Genomic DNA, 11,158 nt, shown 5'->3' with positions numbered 1-11,158 from the left:
ATTTATTGTACAAATTCTCTATTCATATCTACATGCTCTCAAGTTTTGCTACTCTTTTACCTTCTTAGTTATTCTAGAGTAAAATGCGAGAAATCACCTTTAGTGGACTTTGATATGCTGGGCATTACTCACTGATCTATATAAATGACTTGCTTGCTCATGACATCATATAAAGTGAAGCCACAGTGCTGCCATATTGGTATTCCCTCACATTCTATTGAATTAATAGGAAATCGTCTGGTTTAATGAGAAAACACGACCTAACCAGTCAGAGTTTTTATATTTGAATACTATACATTCTTACAATGCAAACATCCTCCAGGATTCATTGTTAAATAGACCCCAAACATATAAACGGTAGTTTACACTACTGGGGTCAATAAGATTTAAAAAAAAAAGAAAAAAAGAAAAGAAATTCATATTTTTATTCAGTGTGGTAGATTTTTCCCCTACGCATCTGACTTAGGTTGAATCTGATGTCCTTGACACCTGAAAATATTATACTCAGTTGAGTCACCTCTGAACGCACGAGTTGACGCCTAAGCCGCAATCTAACCCCGCCTAAGAGTCTCACAAAGAGTCGAACGACGTCTCGCCCCCTATCGAACACTATCACTTGGGAATAAGGTCTCTAGTGTTCTTAAAGCCATCCACACTATCACTTGGTAGTAAGGTCTCTAGTGTTTCACTAAATAACTTATTCCACTAACTAACTTGCTGTGCAGCATTAATGACAGAAAGACTCCAGCAAATGTCCTTTAAATGCTTTAATCACGGCCGGGAGATCTCAGAGCAGTTCTCCTGAGAATCTCCCCCAAGAAGAAGCACGGCCGGAGGATCTCAGACAAATTCCATTGAGAATCCCACCAACAAACACAAATACAACAGTTTTTACAGAATAGGAGAATGGGCGAAAATGACATGATACATTACATAATTTCCCTACAATTTGATTGGTAGACAAGCCCTCTTATTACTTCATAATCTCTTGTTACTTCATAATCTGAAGGTTTCAAGTTTAGACAACTGTCTAGTTTCATTTCCCATATTTGTTAGTTTTACACTCACACAACCAAAGTCACAAGTTTTCGTCAAAGGGGACACATACATTTAACAGTCAAAAACAAAGAAAAGAATGTTTTAGTACATTGTGTTTCAGAGTGTTAGAATTGTTAGAATCATGGTTAGTATAAAAGTTTAATATCTTATCTATTAAAAATCCATCAGCAAGGATGCATTCAATTGACCAGAAGAGAGATTAAGGATTTCTGTTTCAAATAAATGCTGTTTTCTTCTACTTTCTATTCATCAATCCTGAAAAATATGAAGCAGCACACCTGTTTTCAACATTGATAATAATAATAAATGTTTCTTGAGCATCTAATCATCATATTAGAATGATTTCTGAAGGATCATGTGAAGCTGAAGACTGGGGTAATTGATGCTGAAAATTCAGCTTTTATCACAGGAATGAATTACATTTTACAATATATTCATATAGAAAACAGTTATTATTTATACAGTTAGTAATATTATTTCACAATATTATTGTTTTTAATGCTGTCTTGGTGAACATAAGAGACTTCTTTCAAAACATAACATTTTTTACCAACACCATTAGTGTATGTTTGACATTAGTGTATGAGATAAATACATGGAAATATTGTGTGAAAAATGTATTTAAATACAAATACAGTATTTAGTATTTTGAAAATACACAAAATACATGTGAAATTGGCCATCCAGTGCAGGTAATAGGTCACAGTGAATGAAGAAACTACATTAGGCCTACTGACTTTTCATTCCTAACCTCATCTCTGCCCTCTCTTTCTTTCTTTCTTTCTTTCTTTCTTTCTTTCTTTCTTTCTTTCTTTCTTTCTTTCTTTCTTTCTTTCTTTTCTTTCTTTCTTTCTTTCTTTCTTTCTTTCTTTCTTTCTTTCTTGCAATTACAAATAAACTTATGCAAAATAGCAGCCATTTATATACTTATTTCTGGTTACAATGTAGTCTATTACTTGTGGTGAACACTATTAAAAAATTCATACTGTATGTAAAACTGTGGGAACCTTTTCTGCTATCTAGCAAAGAATATGGATGGGCAATATGACCAAAATCTCAATTTTACTTCACAGTAACAATATCATGGTTTCACAATTCTCAATATCAGTTTTGATTCCACAGTATAAACTGAATTTCAAACTCTTTTGAGTTGACACTATTTACCCCTTTTTGATTATAATTTGTTATGTACAATAAAACTAAAAGCTGAAGATTTTTGTGGTGTATCATTCATCAGTGCTTCTTTTTCCACTCCAACGTTCCAATAATTCCTGCCCACTAAAAGCTGCACGGATAAATTTGCTTATTTAGAAAAAGTTCCATCAATTCACACTTTATATCATCGCTATGATATGTGTCATATCACCCAGCCCTAACATACAGTAATGCTTTAAACACATTTGACAAGCTAGTTGATAAAAATCAACAACCGGTCAAGACTGATTGGCTAACGCTATTTTCCCACTTGTCTGTGCTCTTTTATTCTTTCATGTTAACTGAAGTGAATAATGCACTATTTTAATTTTATCAACAACTAGTTGATTTTTTACTTACTAATCATATGGATCAGCATGGAAGGATCTAGGAACATACCAGGAACTACTTTAGCCATGCGTTTCCCTGATAATAACTGCACACCTTAGAACGTTCGTCAACCAATCAGATTCAAGCATTCAAGTCACTGTAATATTAAATAATGAATTTAATTTTTTTTTTTGAAGTTCTATAACCCGTTCATAGGTGCAAAGGCCCTTGTCCACACATAATATAACAAACTATTCAGTCACAGTAATAATAAAAATAAAGTAAAAACTTTTGACCGCATTAGTTATTTTTGCTAGCCTAGGCCTACTCCCATGGTAAGTGTTTTTTTATTATTATTATTTTTTCCCTGGGCTTAAGTAAAAAGATGTCTGTGAAAATAGTAGTAGGCTATAATTTAACTAAATGCATTTATGGTGAGATTACTACATTTTCATGTCAATCTGTGTTCATTTTGACCACGAACCATGCGCTGTCACTTTAATTCAGCGCGTGCAGCACAGCAGAGCCGGTGCCGTCCCTTTAAAAACAAACTACAGTGCTGAGCATGTCTCGGAGAGTTTTAAATTGTGCAACATACAGCTCTAATAGGCTACATGTCTAAAAAGACCAGCCATTTCTCATATTTTTATCACAACATTTATCAAAATGGTTAATTATAAAACACATTTCATTGTTATAGCTGGAAAATAGAGTACAGACTAACAAAATATGCCTGGCCGATGCCTCTGTGATGTTATAGGGAGGGAGGCCGACGTTCGATGTGGGGCCGATGTCGGCCAGACGTACGTGTGTTATCTGGGATAATTGACTTGTATCATGGTGCTACAGTGTTCAGTCTGACTCTGCCAGCAAAAATCAGATTTTCTGCATATCCAGATTTTATCCAGATGGGTTTTTGAAAGTCTAGACTGATTTAAACCACGAATGGAGGTGGTTTGAAATGCGATTCCAATCAGATTTTTACAGATGCGTCTCAGTCTAGACGCTCTGACTGCTGGATTTCAAACTACGTCACTCTTAGCGCGACACACAACTATAACTCCAAAACTGGTGACGAAAATGCCAGAAGTATTCATACAGTATTCAAATGGTATTTCCAAATATTTCTGCATTTCCCTGTGCGACAGTGCAGTTCTGCATCCCAATTCGACAGGGCCCCTATTTGGAGAGCGAGTTGATGCACCTCCATCTTTCCTGCATCTGTTTTGAAAGCCTCGTCGTCAGTCACATAACGCTACATCGTTGCCAAAGGAATCCATGCAGGTTGGTTATGTCTGTGTGCACAAATCTTATTTGATCACAGTAGTGCGGACAGTCCGCCTAAAAAGAGCTGATTTGCCTGCAGTCTTAACATAGCCTAAATAATCTGTGAACTCATCTAATTAAAAAAAATATTTGTTGTCGATATGTGCCAGTGTTAAAAAAAATCATGAATTAATTTAAAATTATTTGCAGTTGTGGTCATTTTTTTTCTCTTGACCCATCTACTTGATGATTGCCGCTTGGTTATTTATTGTTGTAATAAATAAGGTCTTATGAGGCTTTGCTTTTGAGTAAGGGTTGATTTGTATAAATCACATGAATGTTTCTTAGTCTGAAAGCTGGGAAAAGTCTGGATTTATATCAAAGTTTATAGAAAAGGTCAAGGTCACAAGCACTTAACCTCTCTCATATAGTGGGGAAGTGCACATCTGTACTGCAGCTTTCCAGCTGCACTCGTCTCCTAACCTTTCCTTCTTCCCTTTCTCCACTTTTGGAAATTTACAGGTGTCAGCTGCTTTATGTTGTTATGATATTGTTGAAAGGGAGTTTTGAATTTCCCATGACTTCTTCAAAGAGTATCATCATGAAAGCACTTTATGACGCTTGACAGTATGTTCTCTTAATATTGTTTTAACAGACGTTATGAGAACAAAATTTCTTAAAATTCCCTTCTGCTTTTTGGGAATTTGTATAAAACTCAGATTTACAAACCAACAGAATTTTTATATTTCACCAAGCTACTTGTAACAGTTGGTGGTTTTAATATAAACGCTCTCATATATTCTTGAGCACGATCTTCAACTCTGAGCAAGGTTCAATGTGTCTAACTTTTGAACTGAAGGAGGAGGATAAATTTACTTTTGGCTACTATAGGGATATGAAATGGGGCATGGGAGTGTGGAATCGGAATGAGATGTTGCCTGGGGGAAACTTTAAAGTTGTAGAAGTGGCAAAGATTTTAAAAGCTCCCGTTGTGAGTCATGTGGAGAAATATGAGGGTGTGAAGATGGATGAAACAAGGCGTTCAGTCAAAAGCATGCACTCTAAAAACTGCTGGGTTAAAAAATAACCCAACCTTAACCACACCGCTGGGTCACTATTGGACAGAACACGCGCTGGGTTGGTTTGACCCAAGTGCTGGGTTTTACCATTTAACCCATATTTCTGGGTCATTCATTTGACCCAACCAGTGGGTGAAATTAACCCTCTTGCTGGGTTAAGTCTTACTCATGTGCTGGGTTATTTCTTGTCTCATTGCCTTAATAAAATTAGTAACAAATATTTGTTATATTACGAATGTAAAATAATTATCTCTGTAATACAATAAACCAGAGAGGCCACTGTATATGTGATTTCAATCTCATTTTTATTTTTATTTTATTTTATACATTTCTTCAGAGGTGGAAAGTCCAGGGGTCAGAAAGTAAAAGTCCTGCCATATGTTTATTCCACCCATGAACTTAGCCAGCTGATTTCACTAATTAGTTCTAATTAGCTAGTATCTCCTGGCTGAAAGACTGTGCTAATTAGCAAATCCAGGTGATTGGAACAAAATACTGTGGAGGACTTTTACTTTCTGAACCTGGACTTTCCACCTCTGCATTTCTTTAATACTTTTCTTTATCGAATACAAATGTTAATCAATGTTAAAGGTCTGACATGTCCCCCTCGTCTCGTTCCTGAGGCACAGAATGTGCAGCAATTCACCAGTCATCTCATTTTGTAAATATTCAACCATGTTGGTCCTCACCTGTTGATTACACAAGTCAAGTCATCTTTATTTATATAGCGCTTTTTACAGATTGTATCAAAGCAGCTTCACAGTGATACTGTAACATGAATATAATACAACAAAGTTTGTTTCTAGATGAAAATTGTGCCATCGTCCACCTTAAGGCAAATCAATAATATTGTTGAATATTAAATGTCCCCAACTAAGCAACTCAAAAGCCAAGGCAACAGTGGCAAGGAACCAAAACTCCATCAGTGACAGAACGGAGAAAGAAAAACCTTGGGAGAAGGCTCAGTCGTTCAGTTCTCCTCTGGCCATCGAGCGAACAGTGTATAATTATGATTCAGGCAGCATTACAGGTCAGAGGTCAGATTGAATAAGAACATTCAGAATATTTATCCAGTTCCATCTGGTTGGAAGTCGAAGTCATCACACCGGTATGGAGATGAGTTTGTTGAGGATCAGTCGTGTCGATGAGGCCTTCACAGGGTTGATGAGGCTGGCACTTCAGGGATGCATCATGGATGGGTCCAGGTGCAGGTCCACCTTCTGATCTGGATACGGCCCGGATCCGGCTGACTTCAGTAAACTTTAGAATGAACAGAAAGACAAACATTAGCATAGATGCCATTCTTCTTATTAAATAATGAGTACATCAGGTGTTAGAGAAAAGTGTTCCCGGTTCTGGCTGACCTATGCAGGCTAATAATCATTTAACTGATTTGTATAATAGAAATGTATAATGTTCTATATGAATGCCAGGTAAAATAGATGCGTTTTAGTCTAGATTTAAACTGACAGAGTGTGTCTGCTTCCGGGACAATCACTTAGAGTGTTGTAATAAAACTGACGTGCAAGTTAAGCTTTTTTTGTGGAAGTATCAATTTATTATTGAATATGCAATTAAAATTATTGCAATAATGTGTATTCAGTATTTGCAAACTGAATTATAGTAATAGTAATGAAAGAGTAATATAATATAATATTATCATTAAGGCATTAAAATAAAACATTACTTTATTAAAAGTAAAATATTACTGTAATGTTGATAGTGTCTTTAACGTTAAAACTCACAAACCCACAAAGATGCTCGTTAATCTCCTGACTGGCAGCGCTGATGATCGCCTCGTTTAGATGTTACACACAATAAAATGAAAGATGACATGCATTATGGTAGGGTAGGCTATGTAAGTTTTAAATATTGACGATCATTCGTTCAACTAAACGGGTATACTTTTCTTCTCAAAACTGGCGCCTGTCCATTTATTTCTCCTTTCCTCAGTCGATGTAAAAGATTGCAAGTCATACATTTACTAAAAAAACTAGGCTATCAAGCTCTTGAAAGCCTTTTTTTTTTTTTTTTTTTTTGGCAGAAACGATGGTTCGACTTCGAGCCATTACAGAAGACACACGCAGACTGTGCTGGAACTTACCTCAGTCACTTCTTCTGACGAGCATTTCTAAAACTACGCCAGCAGACTTTTCACTCACAACTCACTAGCCTACATTAGAGACTCATTTCCCGCTGATTTTACGTGCGAGCCCTGTGAGGGATAACTTACTGCGCTTATGGATTTCATACAAAACGCTTTTCTCACTTTTAAATACGCAACGTCCACAATGAATAGGCCTACGATAATTACATGATGAATTTTTAATTTAAACTGCATATTTCAAAAAGGCTGCTGATATAGCTGGTTTAATTTCAACTAAGGGATGCGGCATTTTGTCAAAAATTCTAACCGGCTAGCTGTGGCTAATTAATGTTTCACAGAATAAATACGTTACCCCCGACACTTCCATATCAAAGTCTATGTTGAACAGTGAAATTAGCTTGCTGCTACCACCACAACTTATTAAAAATATAAGTAAACATTCATATTAACTTACCATAAAACACTGCCTGCTCCGAGTGGCGTGCTCCTCGAGTCAGAAGTGAAGAATCCAGAAAGTTCCGCAAAGAATGAAAAAAATAACCAGTTGCTGGGTCAAAATAACCCAACCAGCGGTTTATTTGTGAATGACCCCCTTACAACTCATTTGACCCAGCAGGAGCAACCCAATAATGTGTTTACAGTACCCCAAACAACCCAACTTTTTGACCCAGCACAATCAACCCAACAATTTGTTTACAGAAACAACCCAGCATTTTTTTGAGTGTGACATTAATTGAAGAGAAGTAAAAACAGGATTTGTTTCAGAGATAAAGATGACATGATGACAATAATCATCAAAGTTATATTATCTGATTATTTCATTTAATTTAAATTTTTATAGATATTTTTTTTTATTTTGGACTTTTTATATCAGGACTTATTAACTGGTTTTGCATCATGACTAAAATTTCACATTAAACATCAAGTGGTGATTGATAAAATATTATTTATTATTAATTAAATAAATGAATTCAATTATTTAGTTTCATGCTTCCGGTCGTGAATAATTCACAGCACAAAACACATTGGGGTCGACACAATGTTTATTGTGTTGACTATATTAAACAAATGTGTTTAATATAGTAGGCCATATGGTCTTTTATGCAGTTTTATTCAGGATGAAGACATTTCATGTTGGCATCTGCCTAATTTGATATTTTGTCTAGTTACAGAATCATTTATTTAAATATTTAGTGTAGAATACTTTGACTGGACACATGGCCTTTAACGGTAACAATAAAAGATATGGAAAGCTTATCATTCCCTATTTTTTGTCATCTAATTATGCACAATTATATGATTAGCTGCATTTTATTATTTTTATGTAGCATAATTTTAATCGGAATAGATCTGCAAATCATTTTTATGTTGCGATCCACTATTTGAAATGGAGCTCATGTCATTATCAAGTCTATAAACAAAAATAGATTAGAGATGATCTGTGTTGGGCATAACGCATTACAAGTAACATGCATAACGTAATCAGATTACTTTTTTGATGTAACGATTAAAGTAACTTTATAAATGTTCACATTAATATTTGAGTTACTTTATTAAAAAGTAATGCACGTTACTTTTCAGTGTAATTAATTTAAAATTCCATTTGAATTCTCTCTTCTACAGGAACAGACAAAAAGTACAAAAGTAACAAAACATATTTCAACTTTCAATAAAGACTTTTAGGTCATTTAAGAGGTATTTTGTATAGCATACATAGCTCCAGGGGTCAGGAAATATGTTTTTTTTAAAGAAAATGAAGTTGTATGTTATTTATGTTGATGAATTACAAAAAAATACCAAAAAACAAACAAACAAAAAAACACCTGCAAGGCTTGAAAGAGAGCCAGGTGACAAAAAGTAGCGCAAAAGTAATGCAACACATTACTTTCCATAAAAAGTTACTAAGTAATGTAATTAGTTACTTTTTAAGGGAGTAACGCGATATTAGCCCCTTTTACACATACAGTCGTTACTGGTAAATTACCGGTAACAGATCATGTGTGAAAAGGACCATTTCAAATATACAGGTAAATTGGTTCCGGCAATTTACCAGTAACGGAAGTTGTAACATTACCAGTAAATTATCGGTATATGCTCTGTGTAAACGCGAAATTAAGATTACCGGTATTTTGCAGGTACGAGGTCAGAACACACTGACATAAGAAGTGATTTGGGCCAATGCAGAAGCCGTTGAAAAAGCCATTCATAAAATTGTGACGCAGATGACGCATTTAACTCAGAACGGTTTACAAATGTCTTCAAATTGTATACCGAAACTAAAGCGCTTCTCCTTGTCTGGGCGGATGAAGAGATTTGTAAACAACTTTAGAGGTCACTTCCGGTTAATGATATCATCACAGAGTTTACCGGTATTTTGAAACTTATGTGTGAATATTACCGGTAAAAAGCCAGAACGCTGTTGCTTGTGTGAACAGCACATTTTTCAATTTACCGGTAAAGTCGTTCTCTCAATTTTACGGTAATTTACCGGGATTGCTGTGTGAAAGGGGCTATTGTAACGCATTACTTTTGAAAGTAACTTTCCCCAACACTGGAGATTTAAATAGTAAAATTTAAGCAAGACAACTTCCAAGAAAATGCGTTATAAAGAGTAGTTCCCTTCTGAGAGTATACTCTCTTTAGTTCAAAGAATATTGTGTAATTTGCTGGTGTAAAGTGAGCTATTTGTCCATGAAGTGACTGATGGATGAAGTGCTTGTGGTAAAGCTCAGCAGATCCTGGCCCTGTTCCCGGTCACACCCTCACATCCAACTTTCCTCTAGCTAACATCCCGTTTCCTGTTCTAACACCCCACCAACTCCTTCCCCTTTTTCTCCCACACATTCCCTCACTCTCACTTGTCATTCCTCTTTTTTTCCCCTCTGACTATCTCTCTTGCTTCCCTCAAGGTCAGTCGAGACGCCACTGCAATAACGCAGAGGGTGACACACAGAGCTTTGAAGTGGTTTTTCAGGGACAGAATCACCTGGAGTTGTGAAGTTGTACGTAAGGACTAAGGTATTTGTTCTGGTGCTGCTGTGGTTATGGGTCTCTTGGGTGGCCCCCACGGGCCCTTGAAGATTCCGGAGAGAGGGAGCAAACGGACAGGATTAGGGCCAGGTCCAGCCAGAAGTGGAACTAATGGGTCCATGTGTGCACAGACACTTCTGAAGACCAGATGCTGAGGGGAGAGGGGGGTCTCGTTCTCTCACACCATTGTTCCTCAATAGAGACAGGAAGTGAGAAGGAGAGTAAAAATCATTTGAAGTAGTGTGTAGTTTAATAATACTGTGATGTTTGATATCACCCAGTCATCACACATATATATATATATATATATATATATATATATATATATATAGATATATATATATATATATATACTACCAGTCAAAAGTTTGAAATATTATGATTTTTTAAATGTTTTTGAAAGAACTTACATAGTAACAGTAGTAAACAGTACTATTGTGAAATATTATTACAATTTAAAATAGCACTTTTCTATTTTAATATATTCATTCATTCATTCATTCATTCTCCAAACCGCTTTTATCCTCTGGAGAGTCGCAGGGATGCTGGAGCCTATTATTTTATTTTAAATGTTATTAGCTGAATTTTGTCAGCATCATTACTCCAGTCTTCAGTGTCACATGACCCTTCAGAAATCATTCTGATATGATGATGCTGAAAATTCAGCTTTGACATCACAGTAATAAATTGCATTCAAATACATGTAGCTTTGGTGAGCAGAAGAGACTTTCAAAAACATTTCAAAAATAATAATTATTCCAAACTTTTGACCAGCTGTGTATTTTATACATTTTTATGGGCATGAAATGTAAATTAATGGTTGCATGAATTTATGAATGTTTATTAATTTTACAACTGCACTATCCAGCTTATTTGTAACGCAAAAGTGGATGTGGCCGTTGATTGTGTCTGGCTTCCGGTGTCATTCGCTTCCAGTTATTTTTCGCTTTACAAAACAGCTTGTTATTATGCATTGCAAACTGGTATTTCTTACCACACTTGGCTCGAAATGTCAGTTTGCAGTACAAATAGTTTTACCGTTTACTGCAATTTGTTATTCTTAGTTATTTCCCTATAGCGGTTAATGAATCGT

This window comes from Abramis brama, assembly GCF_963993115.1.
Source record: "Abramis brama genome assembly, chromosome: 1".
NCBI lineage: Eukaryota > Metazoa > Chordata > Actinopteri > Cypriniformes > Leuciscidae > Abramis > Abramis brama.
The sequence above is the reverse complement of the archived record's forward strand: the minus strand, read 5'-3'. Positions refer to the sequence as shown.